A 20904-nucleotide genomic window follows, 5' to 3' on the forward strand; every position below is an offset into this window, starting at 1 on the left:
CAGTCCAACTCTCACATCCATACATGACCACTGGAAAAACCATAGCCTTGGCTAGACAAACCTTTGTTGGCAAAGTAATGTGTCTGTTTTTCAATATGCTATCTACGTTGGTCATAACTTTCCTTCCAAGGGTAAGCGTCTTTTAATTTCATGGCTGCAGTCACCATCTGCAGTGATTTTGGAGCCCAAAAAAATAAAGTCTGACACTGTTTCCACTGTTTCCCCATAATTCCACTCATAAGACATCATGGAAAAGGCAAAACTACAAGGATATAAATCAGATTGGTATGGACTGGAAATGGTGACAGGGTGTATTTTGACTGCAAAGTGGCATAAAAGGACAACTTGCTGTGGGTGAAACTTTCTATATTTTGATTATAGTAACTATATCACTCTATACATTTGTCATGTTTCACTGAGCTAAACACTCAAAAAGGGTGACATTTCTTTCCTTTGTCTGCCTGAGTAATATTCCACTGTATATATGTACCACACTTTTTACGACTCTGGGAGTTCATCTCGGTGCCCTGTGATGACATAGAGGGATGGGATTGGGGATGGGGGAGGGAGGCTCCGGAGGGAGGGGGTCTATGTATACATATGACAATGCTCTACAGCAGACATGAAAACAACACAGTAAAGCAATTATGCTCCAATTAAAAAAAATAAACTTAAAAAAATTTTAAGGGTGAAATTTTCATGTAAATTATACCTCAGTAAACCTGAAACTAAAAACTGAAAAAGTAGGTTATGGGACCAAAACAGAGAATAGTCCTTCAGACACTGGTAAGAATACCCACAGAAATCCAGAAGTTTGAAATTAGGCACATTATGATGCTTCAGTGAATCCACGTGGCTGGAAAATGGAGCCTGAAGGTAGAAATAGAGAAAATTTGAAAATGTGAGCAGAACACCAGAATGATGGACCTTATATGCCACTCTAAGAAACTCAGAATTCCATATATGGCAATAGAGTTATCAGTTCAGTTCAGTTGCTCAGTCGTGTCCGACTCTTTGCGACCCCATGGACTGCAGCACACCAGGCTTCCCTGTCCATCACCATCTCCTGGAGCTTGCTCAAACTCATGTCCACTGAGTCAGTGATACCATCCAACCGTCTCATCTACTGTTGTCCCCTTCTCCTCCTGCCTTCAATCTTTCCCATCATCAGGAAATGGAGATTTACTCATGTGCCCTATCAGGAATGGAGTTACACTCAAACAAAAAAATATGAAATAATCTAAATTTTAGAAGAGTCCCTTAGATTGAAACACAGGAGTAAATTTAGGAGCTCAATACTGAGTCATGAGGACCTGTGTAATAAAAAGTTTGACTCCATTTCTGATGTTCCACCAACAACCTTAAGATCCCTGTTTATCTCACAAGTGGGCAAGTTGAGGAGAAAGTTCATATCTGCTGCCTTGGTGTCAGCAAGAAGTACAAACCAGCAAAGCAAACGTTTAAACTCTTGTATGGAACCATTCCCCTAGCCCCACCCCTCAAGGATGATAAACTCCACATCAATCTCCTCCCCCTGCTCCCTGAAGCTATTTTTGTACCCATCTTGGAACCTGGGTTTCTCAGCTTAGAAGACTCATTAAGTGGGTACAACCCTTTTAGTGTCCTATCTGCATGCCTGTGGTTTCATCAGTCTGTATATTTAAGCCAGATTTTCACTAGGGGTTTGACTGTGTCTTCCACAAAGCAACCAAAGAATAGTTAAGAGATTGTACCATTCCAAGTGCCTGGGATAAAAGGGGGAGTGGAGGGAGGGGGGTGGTAGGGTGGGGGTTGGGGAGTAGAGAACTTAGTCCAGAGATGCTAAAGAGACAGAATGGAGTAAACCTCACAACCTATGACAGAGAGAACTTGAAGTAATGATTTGGGCTTCAACATCAGGGTATATCATGGTTGTATTTACAGATATAAAGAATAAAGGAGGAGGAACATGGCAATATTTAGTTTTGCTTTCAATATTTTGATTGTAAGGGGCCCATGGATGATCTGAAGGGAGATATTTAACATGGAAGGTAATCATATATTAGGGTCTGTAACTAACAGTGTAATAGCCAAGACTTTAAAACTCCATCTCTGGTCATTCCTCAGTCATATCTGACCATCACCCTTACTTTGTTCCAGATTCTCAAGGCTTGTACAAACACTCTGTCTTTGGGAATGTTCATTCCTATGGTCTTATTTCTAATCTTTCGTATCATAGCTTGAATAAAATCTCCTAAGGAAACTTTTTCCTATAACCTTGTGTATCTTTCATCATCCTTTTAATTTACTTTAAAATATTTTTCCTAATTTCTAGTTGGGTCAGCAGTGGCTTGTGGTGGGGCTGGGGACACTGACTTCAGCAGTTCTGGGAGGTGCAGCATGCTGGCATAAGTTCTCTTGGAGGAGGTCGCTATTAGCCCTACCATAGTTTTGCCTTAGGTCAAAATACAAGGAGGGAACACACCCCACCCATCAGCAGAAAACTGAATTCATGATTTACTGAGCATGGCCTTGCCCACCAGAGTAAGACCCAGTTTTCCCCACGGCCAGTAGCTCCTGTAAAGAAGCTTGTGCAAGGCTCTTATCCTCATCCACCAAAAAGCAGACAGAATGAAAACCACAGTCACAGAAAATGAACTAAAACAATCAAGTGGATCACAACTTGGTGTAACTTAATGAAACTATGAGCCATGCCATGTAGAGCCACCTATGACACACGGGTCATGGTGGGGAATTCTGTCAAAACATGGTCACTGAAGTAGAGAAGGGCAAACTACTTCAGCATTCTTGCCTTGAGAACCCCATGAAGAGTATGAAAAGGCAAAACAATATGACACTGAAAGATGAACCCCACAGGTTGGTAGGTGTCCAATATGCTACTAGAGAAGTAGCTCCAGAAGGAATGAAGAGGTCAAGCCAAAGTGGAAATGATGCCCAGCTGTGGATGTGTGTGGTGGTGAAAATAAACTCCAATGCTGTAAAGAACAAGACTGTATAAGAACCTGGAATGTTAGTTCCATGAATCAAGGCAAATTGGAAGTGGTCAAACAGGAAATGGCAAGATTGAACTTCAACAATTTAGGAATTGGTAAATTAAAATGGATAGGAATGGGCAAATTTAATTTAGATGACCATTATATCAACAACTGTGGGCAAGAATCCCTTAGAAAACATGGTCAACAAAAGAGTCCAAAATGCAGTTTTTGGGTGCAGTCTCAAAAATGACAGAATGATCTCTGCTCATTTCCAAGGCAAACTATTCAAAATTATAGTAATCCAAGTCTATGCCCTGACCACTAATGCTGAGGAAGTGAAGTTGAACAATTCTATGAAAACCTAGAAGGCTTTCTAGAATTAACACCAAAAAAAAAGAAGTTCTTTTCCTCAAAGGGATGAGAATACAAAAGTAGGAAATCAAAAGATACCTGGAGTAACCAGCAAGTTTGGCCTTGGAGCACAAAATGAAGTAGAGTAAAAGCTAACAGAGTTTTGCCAAGAGGGCACACTGCTCATACCAAAACCCTCTATTTCAACAACACAAAAGACAAATCTGCACATGAACATCACAAGATGGTCAATACAAAATTGGATTGATTATATTATTTGTAGCAAATAATACACAGTCAGGAAAAACAAGACCAGGAGCTGACTGTGGCTCAGATTTTTGCAGAATATAGACATAAAGTAAATAAAGTAGGGAAAACCACTAGACCCTTCAGTTCAGTAGCTCAGTCGTGTCCAACTCTTTGTGACCCCATGGACTACAGCACACAAGGCCTCCCTGTGATCACCAACTCCTGGAGTTTACCCAAATTCATGTCCATTGAGCCAGCAATGCCATCCAACCATCTCATCCTCTGTTGTCCCCTTCTCTCTCAGCTTCAATCTTTCCCAGGATCAGGGTCTTTCAAACGAGTCAATTACTTGCATCAGGTGGCCAAAGTATTGGAGTTTCAGCTTCAGCATCAGTACTTTCAGTGAATATTCAGGACTGATTTCCATTAGGATGGACTGGTTGGATTTCCTTGCAGTCCAAGACACAAGGAGCAGGCATCTCTTAATTTCATGGCTCCAGTCACCATCTGCAGTGATTTTGGAGCCCAGGAAAATAAAGTTTCTCACTGTTTCCATTGTTTCTATTTGCCATGATAGGGCAGAAAGTGAAGAGGAGCTCAAAAGCCTCTTGAAGAAAGTGAAAGTGGAGAGTGAAAAAGTTGACTTAAAGCTCAATATTCAGAAAATGAAGATCATGGCATCCGGTCCCACAACTTCATGGGAAATAGATGGGGAAACAGTGGAAACAGTGTCAGACTTTATTTTTCTGGGCTCCAAAATGACTACAGATGGTGACTACAGCCATGAAATTAAAAGACACTTACTCCTTGGAAGGAAGGTTATGACCAACCTAGATAGCATATTCAAAAGCAGAGACATTACTTTGCCAACAAAGGTTCGTCTTGTCAAGGCTATGGTTTTTCCTGTGGTCATGTATGGATGTGAGAGTTGGACTGTGAAGAAGGCTGAGTGCCGAAGAATTGATGCTTTTGAAGTGTGGTGTTGGAGAAGACTCTTGAGAGTCCCTTGGACTGCAAGGAGATCCAACCAGTCCATTCTGAAGGAGATCAGCCCTGGGATTTCTTTGGAAGGAATGATGCTAAAGCTGAAACTCCAGTACTTTGGCCACCTCATGTGAAGAGTTGACTCATTGGAAAAGACTCTGATGCTGGGAGGGATTGGGGGCAGGAGGAGAAGGGGATGACAGAGGATGAGATGGCTGGATGGCATCACTGACTTGATGGACGTGAGTCTGTGTGAACTCCAGGAGTTGGTGATGGACAGGGAGGCCTGGCGTGCTGCGATTCATGGGGTCACAAAGAGTCGGACACGACTGAGTGACTGATCTGATCTGATCTGATGTGATGGGACCGGATGCCATGGTCTTAGTTTTCTGAATGTTGAGCTTTAAGTCAACTTTTCCACTCTCCTCTTTCACTTTCATCAAGAAGTTCTTTAGTTCTTCTTTACTTTCTGCCATAAGGGTGGTGTCATCTGCATATCTGAGGTTATTGAGATTTCTCCCAGCAATCTTGATTCCAGCTTGTTCTTCCTCCAGCCCAGTGTTTCTCATGATGTACTCTGCATATAAGTTAAATAAGAGAGTGATAATATACAGCCTTGACATACTCCTTTTCCTATTTGGAACCAGTCTGTTGTTCCATGTCAAGTTCTAACTGTTGTTTCCTGACTTGCTTACAAATTTCTCAGGAGGCAGGTCAGGGGTCTGGTATTCCCATCTCTTTCAGAATTTTCCACAGTTTATTGTGATCCACACAGTCAAAGGCTTTGGCATAGTCAATAAAGCAGAAGTAGATGTTTTTCTGGAACTCTTTTGCTTTTTTGATGATCCAGCAGACATTGGCAATTTGATCTTTGGTTCCTCTACCTTTCCTAAATCCTGTTTGAACATGTGGAATTTCATGGTTCAAGTACTGTTGAAGCTGGGATTAAGAGAATTTTGATCATTACTTTACTAGCGTGTGAGATGAGTACAATTGTGTGGTAATTTGAACATTCTTTGGCATTGCCTTTCTTTGGAATTGGAAGAAAACTAACCTTTTCCAGTCCTGTGGCTACTGCTGAGTTTTCCAAATTTGCTGGCATATTAAATGCTGGCATATTGAGCAGTTTCACAGCTTCATCTTTTAGGATTTGAAATAGCTCCACTGGAATTCCATCACTTCCACTAGCTTTGTTCATAGTGATGCTTCCTAAGGCCCACTTGACTTCACTTTCCAGGATGTCTGGCTATAGGTGAGTGATCACACCATCGAGATTATCTGGGTCATGAAGTTCTTTTCTGTATAGTTCTTCTGTGTATTCTTGCCAACTCTTCTTAACGCCTTATGCTTCTGTTATGTCCATACCATTTCTGTCCTTTATCAAGCCCATCTTTGCATGAAATGTTCCTTTGGTATCTCTAATTTTCTTGAAGAGATCTCTGGTCTTTCCCATTCTATTGTTTTCCTCTATTTGTTTGCACTGATCATGGAGGAAGGCGATACATGAATGGTCTAGTAGTTTTCCTTACTTTCTTCAATTTAAGTCTGAATTTGCCAATACGAAGTTCATGACCTGAGCCACAGTCTTGTTTTTGCTGACTGTAAAGAGCTTCTCCATCTTTGGCTGCAAAGAATATAATCAATATGGTATCAACCATCTGGTGATGTCCATGTGTAGAGTCTTCTCTTGCATTGTTGGAAGAGGGTGTTTGCTATGACCAGTGCATTATCTTGGCAAAACCCTATTAGCCTTTGCCCTCCTTCATTCTGTACTCCAAGGCCAAATTTGCCTGTTACTCCAGGTATTTATTGACTTCTTACTTTTGCATTCCAGTCCCCTATAATGGAAAGGACATCTTTTTTGGGTCTTATTTCTAGAAGGTCTTGTAGGTCTTCATAGAGTCATTCAATGGCAGCTTCCTCAGCATTACTGGTCAAGGCATAGACTGGAATTACTGTGATATTGAATGGTTTGCCTTGGAAATGAACAGAGATCATTCTGTCATTTTTGAATTTGCATCAAGTATTGCATTCTGGACTCTTTTGTTGACTGTGATAGCTACTCCATTTCTTTTAAGGGATTCTTTTGCACAGTAGTAGATATCATGGTCATCTGAGTTAAATTCACCCATTCCAGTCCATATTAGTTCGCTGATTCCTAAAATGTTGATGTTCACTCTTGCCATCTCCTGTTTGACCACTTCCAATTTGCCTTGATTCATGGACATAACATTCCAGGTTCCTATGCAATATTGCTCCTTATAGCTTTGGATTGTACTTATATCACCAGTCACATGCACAACTGGGTGTTGTTTTTGCTTTGGCTCCATCCCTTCATTTTTTCTGGAGTTACTTCTCCTCTGATCTCCTTCATCATCTCCAGATGAACCTGGGGAGTTCATCTTTCATTGTTCTATCTTTTTGCCTTTTAATACTGTTCATGGGGTTCTCAAGGAAAGAATACTGAAGTAGTTTGCCATTCCCTTCTCCAGTGGACCATTCAGGTACAACCTAAATCAAATCCCCAGTGGAAGTGGCAAATAGATTCAAGAGATTAGATATGATAGAAAGAGTGCCTGAAGAACAATGGAGAGAAGTTCATAACATTGTATAGGAGGCAGTGATCAAAACCTTCCCCAAGAAAAAGAAATGCAAGAAGGCAAAATGGTTGTCTGAGGAGGCCTTACAAATAGTTGAGAAAATAAGTGAAGCTAAAGGCAAAGGAGAAAAGGAAAGATATATCTAGCTGAATGCAGAGTTCCAAAGAATACCAAGGAGAGATAAGAAAGCCTTCCTCAGTGATCAATGTGAAGAAATACAGGAGAACAATGGAATGGGAAAGCCTAGAGATCTCTTCAAGAGAATTAGGGATACCAAGGGAACATTTCATGCAGAGATGGGAAAAATAAAAGAGAGAAGCAGAAGATATTAAGAGGTGGCAAGAATACACAGAACTATACAAAAAAGACTTTAATGAACCAGATAATCACTATGGTGTTATAAGTCACTTAGAGCCAGATATCTTAGAGTGCAAAGTCAAGTGGGCTTAGGAAGCATCACTATGAACAAAGCCAGTGAAGGTGATGGATTTCTAGCTGAGCTATTTCAAATCCTAAAAGATAATGCTATTAAATTGCTGCACTTAGTATGCTAGCAAATTGAGAAAACTCAGCAGTGGCCACTGGACTGGAAAAAGTCAGTTTTCATTACAACCCAAAAAAGGGAAATGCCAAAAAATGTTCAGATTATCACACAATTGCATTAACTTCTCATGCTAATAAGGTCATGCTCAACATCCCTAAGCTTCAACAGTATGTGAACCAAGAATTTCCAAATGTTCAAGATGGATTTAGAAAAGGCAGAGGTTGGAGAATTCAAATTGCCAACATCTGTTAGACCATAAAAAAACTTCTACTTCATTGACTATGCTAAAGCCTTTGACTGTGTGGATCACAACAAACTGTGGAAAATTCTTAAAGAGAATGGAATATTAGACCCCCTTACCTGGCTCCTGGGAAACCTGTACACAGGTCAAGAAGCCACAGTTAGAATCTCACATGGAACGATGGGCTGGCTTAAAATTGGGAAAGGAGTACAATGCGATTGTATACTGTCACCCAACTTATTAATTTATATGCAGAGTACATCATGTGAAATGCTAGACTAGATGAAGCACAAACTGGAATCAAGATTGCTGGATAAATATCAGTAACCTCAGATATGCAGATGATACCAACCTAAGAGCAGAAAGCAAAGAGTAGTGGAAGAGGACAGTGAAAAAGTTGCTTAAAACTCAACCTTCATAAAACTAAGATCATGGCATCTGGTCCCATCACTTCATGCAAACAGATGGAGAAAAAATGGAAATATGGAGAGACTTTATTTCCTTGGGCTCCAAAATTACTGTAGATGGTGACTGCAGCCACGAAATTAAAAGACACTTCCTCCTTGGAAGCAAAGCCAAGACATACCTAGACAGTGTATTAAAAAGCAGAGACACTACTTTGCTGACAAAGGTCCGTCTAGTCAAAGCTATGGTTTTTCCAGTAGTCTTGTACAGATGTGAGAGTTGGACCATAAAGAAAGCTGAGCACCAAAGAATTGATGCTTTTGAAATGTGGTGCTGTAGAAGAGTCTTGAGAGTCCCTTGGACCGCTAGAGGATCAAACTAGTCAATCCTAAAGGAAATCAGTCCCAAATATTCATTGGAAGAACTGATGCTAAAAATGAAGCGCCAATATTTGGCTACCTGATGTGAACAGCCGACTCACTGGAAAAGACCCTGATGCTGGGAAAGACTGAAGGCAGCAGGAGAAGTGGACAAAAGAGGATGAGATGTTTGGATGGCATCACCAATTCAAAGAACATGAGTTTGAGCAAACTCTGAGAGTTAGTGAAGGACAGGGAAGCCTGGTGTGCTGTAGCGCATGGGGGACACAAAGTGTCAGGTACGACTGAGTGACTGAACAACTTCCACTTGAAATCATGTGCTTAAACTTAGGTAAGTTTGATAACATTGTCTAATCTGGTTACTATTCTATTCTCAGTGTGGACAAAATGCCAACTAAATGGTAGTTATTTTGATAAATATTGATTAAATTAATATTAAGATTCAGCACACTGCCCAGCCTGATCATATTATGTAACAAATATTTAAAAAATCTAACTGGATTTCTAAAATCATAATGTAAAATAAGGATTACTTGATTTCCTTTAGAATAAGGTCCCCATTTTGATTTTCAAAAGGATTTATACATAAGTTACATTCAAAAAGTCAATTTGATGATCCTTTAATTTAGTAAGTTTTGTTCTCGTGGATATTAGTATGTGAGTCTCTTAAAAAATAAGTGTCAGTTCTCTTTAAATTTGAAGTCACAATCCTTGGGGTTTAACTTTCAGCCCAGGGCTATATATAAACTTGAAATCAGCCACATGCAACATTGTGAGACCAAAACTGACTTGGAAAGAATAATTCACACTTCTAACCTAACAACAAGATGAATCTGCTCTTCTAAAAGCAATCAGTTTGGCCATAAAATGGTCATTTTTGAGGGTGTCTTTACTTTTTTGTGCCAATAGATCATTTTCTAATATTTCAAATTGTGTTGCTTTTCAAGGAATAAATGTACACTATTTTGTGATGCCTTGTAACATTTTCTGCTCCCTTTTTCCCAAACACAAATCTAATTAGTACATATTCCTGAGAGATCTAAAGTAAGAAACTTTATTAAACATTTTCAAACTTATTCCTGAGCTAGTAGAATAGTGAGCCAAGTAAATTTCAAGTGACATTAAAAATAATCACAGCAAAAAGGCTTGAGGAAAGAAGATGACACAGTCAGCTTTAAACACATATATTCTTGCCACACGCTAATCACACTTGCAACAGTTGTAGAATTGCTTATTTGGTATCATTACTTGCTTGCACTCCTTACTACATTCTCACAGGTAATTAGACCTTGAAAACTATAGCTTCCACATATTCTTCTATTTTAAGAACAGGTAGAATATCAATAATTAAAACTGAAAGGGAAATATGCATAACATCCAAAAACAGAGATGTAGCATTATTACTATATTTTACAAATATGTTCATGTTTCATGTATTCATTTTAAATTGAGCAACCTAACAAGAAAGCACATATAACAAATAATTACTAAAAAATGATGTTAAACTTGAATGGCTCAAAAGAGATTAAAGAAAATCTAAGTAACTGATCTTATTGCCTGTAAGGGCACTTGGCTTCTCTGAGGATTCACAGTATCTGTCTGTTCACCTGTCCACAAGTTTGGTGGGTTTTATTTAAGTCTCTACTAAAGTAACTAATTTGAATGATCAAGAAATATTAAAGAAAAAAGTTTCTCGATTGATCTAGTCCTGCTTTTCTCCACTAACATGCTATTTTTAATTATCTTAATTCTAAAATAATTCATCACATGATAAACTTTAAGTTACACACTGAACATTCATCTTTGAACATGTTTCCTGCACTCAGAGAACCATCACAGGGAAGCAACTAAAGAACCACTGAAAGTTAAAAGTTAATGAAATCAGAAAGAATATGTTCAAAGGTTAGACAGGATTTAGAAACTGAAAGAGAGAAAGTATAGGTGGATAGCAATGAATTATTTAGCTAACACTTCTCTTTAACAAATATAATTGGGTCTCAGCATCCTTATGGATTTACAATGAATTCATTAAAAGTCAGTATAAAAACAGAAGCCAAGGCTGTGGTTTAGAATATATCACTGAGTCAGAAGTTTTTCTTAAAATGCCTGAAGGAGTCAAAAGTTCTTATTGATTATTATTTCTTTTTTCACTGGCTCAAGTTTTGAAAGGCTGTACAAGTATTATAAGGAACAAAAAGGACTGAATAAAACACTTGGACGCTTATTTGGAAAAAGTTTCTTGTCAGTACTGTCATGTTTTCCACCTTAATTCTGTTTTTATATCCTTTTACAACTTCTTCTGATGGCCAGTATATAAGATAACGAGATTTGCTAATGATATTTTTTAAATACAATGTACCTAATTTGCTTATTTTCCTACATGGTCTCCTTTTTATTTATTTCTTTTCTCTTAATTATTTTTTTATAGTTCTCATAACCCTGTTTCATTAAGCAATGTGAGTCTAAATACTGTTTGAAATGCATCTTCAGTTGGATGTTCTCATTCACTCCACAGTAAAAACAGCACAGACATTCTCCTTCCCACAACCAGACAGTCTTAGACAGATTCGTGAATCATTTCTTTATCACCTACTATTTTCCCACTTCACTTTTTTCTTACTCAATGCCAAATCCTTCAAACTGATACTTCCAGGAACATTTATCCCCTCCTCAGAAATAATCCTCCTGCATCACATCATCTCATGAGTTTCTAATACCCTCATGAAAGCATAGGAAAAAGCCTGATAGAAAAAAAAAAAAGTGCTACTTTTTACCAATAATACCCACTTAGTAGGAAAAAACAAAGCTTCTACCCAAAGAGACTAACACGTATTTATAGACATCAGTGAACCATGTAAAAGATGTGGACGTGTTTTAGGTATGTAATAGGGTGAGGAAGGGGCTTTCCAGGTGGCACTGAAAGTAAAACAAAACAAAACAAAAAACAAACCCGCCTCCCAATGCAGGAGACATAAGAGATGTAGGTTTGATCCCTGGGTCAGGAAGATCTCCTGGAGGAGGGCATGGCAATCCACTCCAGTATTCTTGCCTGGAGAATCCCATGGACAGAGAAGCCTGGAAGGCTACAGTCCACAGGGTCGCACAGTCTCAGCACAACTTAAGCAACTTAGCATGCATGCACGCATGCAGGGTGAGGAAGAGGGGAACAGGGAAACAGAGTTTATGATGATCCTGAGAACATGAACAGTGTTCTACTCAGATTCATCTACCTGAAAGATACCACCTCATCAAATAGATCTCTTTATTTGTTTCTGTATAGAGTAAGCAATTACCCACATTATCACCCCTGTGCCAGAGTACCAGATTGTGAGCCAGTGAACACTGTTTATTTGTTTGGGTATTGCTTTGCTCTAAATAATTAATCTAATTAAGAGTATGATATTTTAATAATACAGAGTGATAAAGACTACTTTACAATAAAATGGCCAATATAGTTGCAGCAATATCTTTGCAATGCGTCTCTCCCTCTGCATTTAGAGCTTTAATTTCTGTAATATGATAAGCCCTTATATTCAGTTCTTTTAAAATGATATAAAATAAATCATTTCAAAAATTAAATTTGCAATGTACCATCAACCTCCCCCTCAATTCTCTGAATTATCCAAATGACAGCATAATCTAAGCAGAATTCATGAGTAAATCAAGCCTTCTATATCATCTATGTCCTATAATACCATGTGTTAATATAAAAATTATTATGTTATCCATTAAAAGGTTCAACTAGTCTCTGGAAAGGATTAAAGTCACATCAATGGTAAAAATTCAATTGGACTGTTTGCAGATTTCTTCAAAATTGTTTAACATGAGGTCAATTCAAGATGTCTGATTCTAGGTTTTGTTAATAAATGGTATATGTTTCCATATGGTTTTCCAGAAGTAAATATATATTTAAATGTACTTTCTAATCAAGTTAAATATTTCACAACCTTTTAGATGTAATTAATTACTGTCTGGATGGCATTAACTTTTGAACACTCCAGGACATCATTTGTGAAATTACCATGATAATGCATCATTCACATCTTAGTGACATGAGAATATTAATGTGCTTCTGAATGTCTCTCACTAAACTGAGAAACCAGTTATTCAGAAGCATGATCCAGAAGTCGATATGCATGATTTCAGTATCAGCAGATTTTCTGAAAATAGCATCACTCAGATCAAACCTGAAAATTAGTATGTGGAACCTTGAGAAATAAAGAGTGATCATGGTAGGTTTTCCAAATAGTACCTGAACTAGTCATAAACACCTCTTTTCCCTTTATGAATAGATACAAGACCTTTAAATATTACTAGAATCTGATATTTTCTCACATATTCTTTTTTCTATATTTTCATTTGTTTCTGCAGTATATTCATAAGTTACAGAAACAATTTATGCAAAATTTAGAACTTAGAACTTCTGAAAAGCTCTTGGTAAACTATCAGGAAATGGCATATTGCACAGGTAAGCACAGAATTCTATTCCCATAGTTGAAACATTATTATGATTCTGTAACAATAAGTGCGGATTTTCTTAGTGAAGTTTTTATGTTATATTATAATCTCTTAAAGACGCTGTTAGTGGGAAATAAATTCAAGGGATTTTTTATGAGACTTTATGCCCAAATAAGATTTAAATATCATTTTTCTTATGCTGTAAAGAAGAGTGGTCTAAATTTAAAAATAGATATTTTTAATTTTCAAGGAATATACTGAAAACTAAATATGTGAATAATGTCTAAGTGCTTTTGCAATCTTCACATAGTAGAGATGACTTGACACATCTAGTTAATAATTCAATTTATAGATGCCTCCTGTCAGTCAAGACAAAAATACCCAGAGACTCAATACTTCTGTCCCTTAAATAAAAGGAGAAATAAGTGTAGATACCAAAGCCATATAATGTCCACATACATAAGACCAACCATAGTTTAAGTAAGAACACAGAGAATAATCTTTAGACAGAGCATGAGTTAAGAATGAGGCACCTATGTCTAGGTTTGTATTTTCTTCTGATTAGCATGAAAGTTGTAAGTTATTCTTTTTAGGATTTTTGAAATTATCAGATGCAGTAACATGTGAAGGCACTTAAATGTTGAAAATGCAGTGCAATATGAGGTATTACTATTTACAGTCTACAATTGAAATATATTGAATCAATATCAAAATAACTTCATTTATGTACTTCGGAACTAAAACCCATTTGACACAAAATTTGTGAAAATATAAATCGCACACTCTCATTCATACATTCCTCCATACTCCCACATCTTTCAATTAAAGGTGCAGTAGTTCATAGTCTTAGGGTGGCCTAGAGATGTGCTGTAATCACATTACTGCATTCTGAGATATTATCGATTAGTGCTCATGTTTTCAAACAACAGAACCAATGCTACTAATTAGGCAACAAAGTGTCTACAGAAATACCCCAGGGAGCTTAAGGAATCTCTAAGAGGGCCAGAGGATTTGATGTGTGTGTTAACAGACAAAAGTACTGGCTGGCCTGCTGGGCAAGTACAGGTGAAACGCCACTACTCCAGCCCTGCTGCTCAGAACCCATGGCATGTGAGATGGGGAGCGGATGTTCACCGAAGCTGCTTCAGAAAAACGGGCTGCCACAGCCACCATGTGCCCAGAGGTCAGATTTTTCCCTTGTGTGACTCTCTCACATTTTGCTCAGTTACCCCTCAAGCACAATAAGCAAGCCTCCTTATAGGATCTATTACATTAAGTCTACACAGGAGTGCAAATCCACATGGCATTTACTTATCTCCTACTGTGTGCCTGATATGCTGCTAGGCATTGATGGTAAAGTTTGAATATACAACATCCTTGCCCTTAATAAGCTCATAGCCTGATGATGGGTAATATGAAGTAACTGAAAGTTAAAGGAAAACGTCACATGTGGGTAAAGAATAAGGAAGAGAGAAGATATCAGCAAAAACAAAGATGTGTGTACGTGTGTCTGTGTGTAAACACATCTGCAACACATACTATCTTATTTACTAAAAGTATTGAGTATTAAAAAACACATAGGCTGCCATATTTTCAATACTAAGAGTAATCTATTTTAATGACATATATTTTATATTTGTGTGCCACATGGTAGCAAACAAATATACCTAAAATATGTTGAGATTTATTTATAAATTTAATTAAGCAAGGTATTAAAATTTCATGTTTTATATGTCATGTTAAGTCCAGGTTCGATGCACGGTACTGGATGCTTGGGGCTGGTGCACTGGGACGACCCAGAGTGGGGGTAGGGGAGGGAAGAGGGAGGAGGGTTCAGGATGGGGAACGCGGGTATACCTGTGGCAGATTCATTTCGATATTTGGCAAAATACAATATTGTAAAGTTTAAAAATAAAATAAAATTTAAAAAAAATAAAAATAAATAAAAAGAGATTAAAAAAAATTTTTAAAGTACAAATCACCAGAATTCTTCCAACATTTTTTAATGCAAAGTTATGACTCTAAATTGGAAATGTTTTGAGCAAGATTACCTATGACCAAACAAAAGAATAATCTGTAAAAGAGAAAATAACCTACAATCATATTATACTAAACTGAGATCTTAAAAATAGACAATTTATATCTGAGGAGCTTCCCTGGTGGCTCAGATAGCAAAGAACCTGTCTGCAGTACAAGACCTGGGTTTAGTCCCTGGGTCAGGAAGATACCCTAGAGAAGGGAATGACAACCCACTCCAATACTACTACCTGGAGAATTCCATGGACAGAGGAGACTGGCAGCCTACAGTCCATGGGATTGCAAAGATTCTACACAACTGAGCAATTAACACTTGCACTCCAAAATGAGATCTTACTATAGTATTGTTCAGTTGCTCAGTTGTGTTCAGCTCTATATGACCCCATGGAATGCAGCACACCAGGCTTCCCTGTCCTTCACTATCCCCAGGAGTATGCTTAAACTCACGTCCATTGAGTTGGTGATGCCATCCAACCATCTCGCCCTCTATCACACACTTCTCCTGCCTTCGATCTTTCCCAGCATCAGGGTATTTTCCAGTGAGTCTGTTCTTTGCATCAGGTGGCCAAAGTACTGGAGCTTTAGCTTCAACATCAGTCCTTCCAATGAATATTCAGGATTAATTTCCTTTAGAATTGACTTGTTTGATCTTACTACTGTCCAAGGCATTCAAGATTCTTCTCCACAACCACAGTTCAAAAGCATCAATTCTTCAGCGCTCAGCCTTTTATGGTCCAAATTTAACATCCATACACGACTACTGGGAAAACCACAGCTTTGACTATACAGACCTTTGTTGGCAAAGTAACGTCTCTACTTTTCAATACACTGTCTAGGTTTGTCTTAGCTTTTCTTCTAAGGAGCAAGTATCTTAATTTCATGGGTGCAGTCACCATCTTCAGTGATTTTGGAGCCCATGAAAATAAAGTCTGTCACTGTTTTCCATTGTTTCCCCATCTATTTGCCATGATATGTTGGGACCAGATGACATGATCTTAATTTTCTGAGTGTTGAGTTTTCAGCCAGCTTTTTCACTTTCCTCTTTTACCTTCAACAAGAGGCTAATCAGTTCCTCTTCACTTTCTGCCATAAGGGTGGTGTCATCTGCATATCTGAGGTTACTGATGTTTCTCCTGGCAATCTTGATTCCAGTGTGTGCTTCACCCAGCCCGGGATTTCACATGATGTACTCTGCATGTAAGTCAAATAAGCACACTGACAATATACAGCCTTGTTCTCCTTTTCCAATTTGGAACCAGTCCATTGTTCAATGTTCAGCTCTAACTGTTGCTTCTTGACTGCATACAGGTTTCATAGGAGGCAGGTAAGGTTATCTGGTATTCATTATCTTTAAGAATTTTGCACAGTTTTTTGTGATCAACACAGTCAAAGTCTTTCACATTGTGAATGAAACAGAAGTCGATGTTTTTTTCTGGAATTCCCTTGTTTTTTCTATGATCCAGCAAATGTCGGCAATTTGATCTTTGGTTCCTCTGCCTTTTTTAAATCCTTTTTGAACATCTGGGAGTTCTCGGTTCACATCCTGAATCCTAGCTTAGAGAATTTTGAGCATTACTTTGCTAGCATATGAAATGTATGCAATTGTGTGGTAGTTTGAATATTCTTTGGCATTGTCCTTCTTTGGGTTTGAATGAAAACTGACCTTTTCCAGTCCTGTGGCCATAGCTGAGTTTTCTCAATTTGCTTGCATACTAAGTGCAGCAATTTAAGAGCATTATCTTTTAGGATTTGAAATGGCTCAGCTGGAATTCCATCACCCCACTGGCTTTGTTCGTACTAATGCTTCTTAAGTCCACTTGAATTTGCACTCCAAGATGTCTGGCTCTAGGTAACTTATCACACCATCATGGTTATCTGGGTCATTAAAATCTTTTTTGTACAGTTCTTCTGTGTATTCTTGCCACCTCTTCTTAATATCTTCTGCTTCTGACCTTTATTGTGCCCATCTCTGCATGAAATGTTCCCTTGGTATCTCTAACTCTCTTGAAGAGATCTCTAGTCTTTCCCATTCTATTGTTTTGCTCTATTTATTTGCACTGATCACTGAGGAAGGCTTTCTTATTTCTCCTTGCTATTCTTTGAAACTCTGCACTCAGATGGGTATATCTTTCCTTTTCTCCTTTGTCTTTAGCTTCTCTTCTTTTCTCAGTTATTTGTAAGGCTTCCTCAGACAACCATTTTGCCTTTTGTATTTCTTTTTCTTTGGGATGGTTTTGAATACACACTGTTGTACAATGTTATGAACCTCCATCAATGGTCCTTCAGGCACTCTCTGTCAGATATAATCCCTTGAATCTATTTGTCATTTCCACTGTATTATCATAAGGAATTTTATTTTGGTCCTACCCCAATGGGTTAGTGATTTTCCCTACTTTCTTCAATTTAAGCCTGAATTTGGCAATAAGGAGTTCATGATCTGAGCCACAGTCAGCCCCTGGTCTTCATTTTGCTGTCTGTATAGAGCATCTCCATCTTCATCTGTAAATGATATAATCAATCCGATTTTGGTATTACCATCTGGTGATGTCTATGTGTACAGTCATCTTTTGTTGCTGGAAGACGGTGTTTGCTATGACGAATGTGTTCTCCTGGCAAAATGCTGCTACATTTGGGTTTGAACTTGCCTGTTACTATAGGTATCTGTTGGTTTCCTACTTTTGCTTTTCAGTTTCCTATAATGAAAAGGACATCTTTGTGTTGTTTTTAGAAGGTCTTATAAGTCTTGTAAGTCTTCATAGAACCATTCATCTTCAGCTTCTTAGGCATTAGTGGTTGGAGCATAGACTTGGATTACTGTGATACTGAATGGGTTACCTTGGAAACGAACAGAGATCATTCTATTGTTTTTGAGACTGCACCCAAGAACTGCATTTCTGACTCTTTTGTTGACTATGAGGGCTACTTCATTTCTTCTAAGGGATTCCTGCCCACAGTAGAACATATAATGGTCATCTGAGTTAAATTCACCATTCCAGTCCATTTTAGTCACCAGTTCCTAAAATGTCAACATTCACTCTTGCATCTCCTGTTTGACCACTTCCAATTTACCTTGATTCATGGACCTAACTTTCCAGGTTGCTATATGATATTGTTCTTTAGAGAATAGGAATTCACTTTTTCTTAAGTTTTTCTTAAGATGGCAGAGGAGAAGGACATGTGCTCATCTTCTCTTGTGAGAACACCAAAATCGCAACTAGTTACTGAATAACCATTGACAGGAGGATGTTGGATCCCACCAAAAACAGATATCCTGCATCCAGGTGCAAAAAGGAAGCTCCAACAAGACTGTAGGAGACGTGCAATGCAGTTAAAGTTATATTGCAGACCCACTAGAGAAGCTTAGAGGGCACAAACAAAATTCGTGTGCACTGGGACCCAGGGAAAGGAACAGTGGCCTCCACAGGAGACTGAGGCAGACCTGCCTTTGAGTGTCTGAGTGTCTTCTGTGGAGGCACAGGTTAGCAGTGACCTGCTGTGGGGACAGGGGTTCTGGCTGCAGCAGACCTGGGAAGCGTGGCATGTAGCATCAGTCCTCTTGGAGAAAGTCACCATTAGCTCCACTACAGAGCCACCAAGAAGACAACCCATAAACTGGAGAACAATTATGCCAAAGAATTTCTCACACTGTTGCAAAAGTTCTAGGGCCCACAACAGATTTCTCAACTTGGGGATTCAGCAAAGAGACTGAGAACCCCCAGGGAATTTGACTTTGGAGGCCAGTGTGATTTGGTTACAGAACTCCCACAGGGCTGGGGAAACAGACTCTTGGAGGGCACAACAAAACCTCCTGCACACCAGGACCCAGGAGAAAGGAGCAGTAACCGCACAAATGAATGAACAGACTTGTCTGTGAGTTTCAAGAGTCTCTGGCAGAGGCCTGCCACAGGGTCAAGGGCACTGACTACAACAGTCCTGGGAGCCTAGGTGAGCTGGCATAAACCCCTTGGAAGGAGGTCACCTCAGGCCAAACTACAGGGAGGAAACACAGCCTCACCCATTGGCAAAATTGGATTCAAGATTTACTGGGCATAGCCTAGCCACCAGAGCAAGACCCAGTTTTCCCCACAGCTAGTCCCTCCCATCAGGAAGTTTCTACAAGCCTCTTATCCTTCTCCATCAGAGGGCAGACAGAATGAAAACCACAATCACAGAAAACTAACCAATCTGGTCACATGGACCACAGCCTTGTCTAACTCAATGAAACCATAAGCCATGCCATGTAGGGCCACCCAAGACAGATGGGTCATAAGTAGAAAGTTCTGACAAAACATGGTCCATTGAAGAAGGGAATGGCAAACCACTTCAGCATTCTTGCCTTGAGTACCACATGAACAGTATGAAAAGGCTAAAAGATATGACACTGAAAGATGAACTCCACAGGTTAGTAAGTACCCAATATGCTACTGGAGAAGATTGTAGAAACAGCTCCAGAAGAAATGAAAAGCCTGAGCCAAAGCGGAGATCTTACTATAAACATTACTTTTCCATAGGGTAGACACAATTTGCTGACCTAATGAACTACCAGTTTTGCAAAGATATCAAAGGAACTTCTTTTAAGGTAGTTAGTATAATTTTAACAGGCTATCAGTGTAAAGTACTTGTAATGAATGGAATGAACTCAATAAAAGTTAAAGAGAATTAAAAGAGGATGAGGGGCGTGTAGGGGAGGGAAAAGGGAAGAAAGGAGGAGGAGAATGGTAAGGAGGTGGAGGAGGAAGAACAGAACAGAACAAAGACCAGCCTACCAAAATCCAAAATCATGACAAATGGATTTTTGTTACTACCTCTGCTTCCTCTTTTGCTTTCTATTCATATACATTTGAATAGATTCCCCTATAAATGGAAAAGTCTCTTAGGACACCAATATGCTGGAGCAAGTTGAATAAAACTCTCCCTTTTAATTCATTCTTTGCCCTAATACCCAATGTACTTTGATAAAATATCTTTTACATCTTCTGGAAACATCTGATATTCACTTATTAGTAAAGTGAGACAAAGATTTTTTTTTTTTAAGTAGATTGTTTTCCCCTCAGTTTTTCATGGACACATAAATCTAAAGTTTTTGTCTTTTCTGATAAAACCAGAAATACAGGTTCATTTGACTTATTTATGAAACAGAAACCTACTAAACTACAGATAGAAAACAAACTTACATTTAACAAAGGGGAAAGTGGAGAGTAGGGAGTGATAAATTAGGAATTTGGCATTAGCAGATACAAACTATTATATGTAAAGTAGATAAACAAAAATTTCCCACTGTACTGCTCAGGGAACTATAATCAATACCCTGTAAAAAACTATAATGGAAAAGAATAAGAAAAAGAATATGTATATACATATAACTAAATAACTTTACTGTACAGAAATTAAAACAACATTGGACATCAACTATACTTTCATTAAGTAAAATTAAAATACAATAAACAAAACAGAGGAATATTTCAATTTTCTGTAATCTAATCATTATTCATTTTTGGCAAAAACTACCCCTGTTTTACTCTCCAGAGCTGACTATGAATATTGCACTTTGGATTTCCCTGGTGGCTCAGACAGTAAATAATCTTCCTGCAATGCAGGAGACCCAAGTTCAGTCCCTGAGTGGGAAGATCCTCTGGAGAAGGCAAAGGGCAATCCATTCTGGGATTCTTGCCTGGAAAAT

The sequence above is a fragment of the Bos indicus genome, chromosome 16 (assembly GCF_029378745.1).
Source record: "Bos indicus isolate NIAB-ARS_2022 breed Sahiwal x Tharparkar chromosome 16, NIAB-ARS_B.indTharparkar_mat_pri_1.0, whole genome shotgun sequence".
In the NCBI taxonomy this organism is placed as follows: Eukaryota; Metazoa; Chordata; class Mammalia; order Artiodactyla; family Bovidae; genus Bos; species Bos indicus.